Source organism: Natator depressus, chromosome 14 (assembly GCF_965152275.1).
Source record: "Natator depressus isolate rNatDep1 chromosome 14, rNatDep2.hap1, whole genome shotgun sequence".
Taxonomy (NCBI): Eukaryota; Metazoa; Chordata; order Testudines; family Cheloniidae; genus Natator; species Natator depressus.
This window is the reverse complement of record NC_134247.1, coordinates 36,681,178-36,683,403: the sequence shown is the minus strand read 5'-3', so window position 1 is coordinate 36,683,403 and position 2,226 is coordinate 36,681,178. Positions and strand designations below refer to the sequence as shown.

The following is a 2,226-nucleotide window of genomic DNA, read 5'->3' as shown; positions in this document are numbered from 1 at the left end:
TACTAATATGACAATATAACATTTCTTAAAAATTTCCAATAGAAATCATTTATACAAGAGAGGGTAATTTTTTTTTAGCAAAATAGATGGATTCTTGCTTTAAAAGGAGATTGGGTAACTGTATGAGCAGCAGTAACATTTCCAACACTGGGGGCTAACTGCAGGGTTTTTCAAATTTCATTCTTCCTTGCATAAGATGGTCACCTGGCTGAGTCTCTGTGTGTGGAGCGTCCTACTGCAGGACTCTGAACTATTGTCCTAGCGAAGGACAGGCGTTTCTGTCTGTTCAGCAGAACCTTTTCAAAGGGCGCTAATAGAGTTAGGCTGCCAATTTCCCCTGCAATTAACTTGCAGTTGGCTGCCCACCCATTGCAACTCCCAGCCCTATTTGCTTGGTTTCTTTCTGTGTTGCGGCTTCCCCTCAAATATAAAATTCTGACCCATTTCAGCCGTGGAACTCCAGCCTACTTTTTCTGCTTTTAGACACCAGGCAGTGATATCTGTTACTATTTGGACCGATACCTACCTAATCTGTTTCCTCTATCTGTGTTTCTGTGAGGTGGTGTCTGAGCCCCAACACTATAGTACCTGAGTGCTTGGTGCCATCTGTCAAGGTACTACACAGGTTTCCAGAGAGATTCACATTTTGTTTAACCGGCAGTCTGCTCAGATCTGAAATCTGTCCCAGGGATCAAGAGAGATGGCATTTCCCCACCCCTGTCTTCTATTCTCAGCTCAGCTATTTTTTCGGTAGCCAGAAGACGGAGACAAAGAAAACAATGCTGACATTTACTGAGTGAATGTTGTTCATTTATATCACAGAGTTAATTTCTTCCCCATAGGCATGCGTCATGGTGAGCCCGGAACAGGGAAATCAAACGTCCATCACAGAATTCATCCTCTTGGGATTTGGGACTCTCCCTGAACTGCAAATCCTTCTTTTCCTGCTATTTCTTGTGATCTACATTGCAACCATGGCCGGGAACATCCTCATCGTGACCTTAGTTGTGACTCATCAGCATCTTCACACCCCCATGTACTTCTTCCTGGGAAACTTGTCCTGCTTGGAGACCTTCTACACCTCGACCCTCCTGTCCAGGATGCTGGCCAGTCTCCTGACTGAGGACAGGACTGTTCATTTAGTGGGTGTCTCACACAATATTATTTCTTTGGTTCTCTGGCAGGTACAGAATGCCTTCTCTTATCGGTGATGTCTTAGGATCGGTGTTTAGCGATATGCAATCCAATGCACTATGCAGCCCGTATGAGTGGCAGGGCCTGGATCCAGCTTGCAGGTGCTTCTTGGATAGGTGGCTTCCTAGGTAATGGCATAACAACATTCTCAATATCACAGTTAACTTTCTGTGGCCTCAATGATATTAACCATTTCTTTTGCGATCTTATCCCCCTGATAAATCTCTCCTGTAATGATCCTCACCTGATGGAAATGTTGGCTTTCACACTCATCTTGATTTTCTCACTGCTCCCATTCCTATTTACCTTGATGTCCTACATCTGTATCATTGCGACCATCCTGAGAATCCCTTCCACCACCGGGAGGCAAAAGGCCTTTTCCACCTGCTCTTCCCACCTCATTGTGGTGACCATTTTATATGGAACTCTGCTAACTGTCTATATGTTCCCAACGACCAACACACTGAGTGACTTCAAGAAAGTTATCTCTGTCTTCTACACTCTCCTGACTCCCCTGGTCAATCCCATCATCTACAGCCTGAGAAATAAAGAGGTCAAGGAGGCCCTGATGAAAACTTGGAGAAAATGCAGCTTTTGACAATGTTAGCTGATCTGTTTCCTTAGGTTACAATGAAATAGATATAACATGGGGTGATTTGGGGTCAGTATCAAAGCCTACTAAAGTACAAGGTCACGTTTCCATTCGTTTCCATTGGTTTCTTGTCATGCTTTTGCAGAGTCACAGCCCTGGGAGAAATGGAGGTGCATAGACCTTTTAAAAACCCATGACCCCGTTCTTTTTTGGACCAATATCAGATGCCATTGGTGGGAACTACTGGGCTGGTGGGAAACTTGAACTGGTGACTGATCGAAGTTCAGACAATGTGGGGAGATTGTGCTCAGGGAGAGGGTGCAGGGTAAATGGATGCAGTTGGGATGCTGAGCATCCATCCCTTGTAGGGTGAAAGATACACCCAGACACATACAACACCTACATTATAAAAACACACACAACACCTACATTCCCATCTT

The 2,226-nt window shown here is 44.6% G+C and overlaps 1 pseudogene; it reads left to right on the top strand.

Annotated features, from left to right (window-relative positions):
• The first annotated feature begins 851 nt into the window (after window positions 1-851).
• On the top strand, window positions 852-1,792 carry LOC141998881 (olfactory receptor 6F1-like; annotated as a pseudogene).
• The last annotated feature ends 434 nt before the right edge of the window (window positions 1,793-2,226 follow it).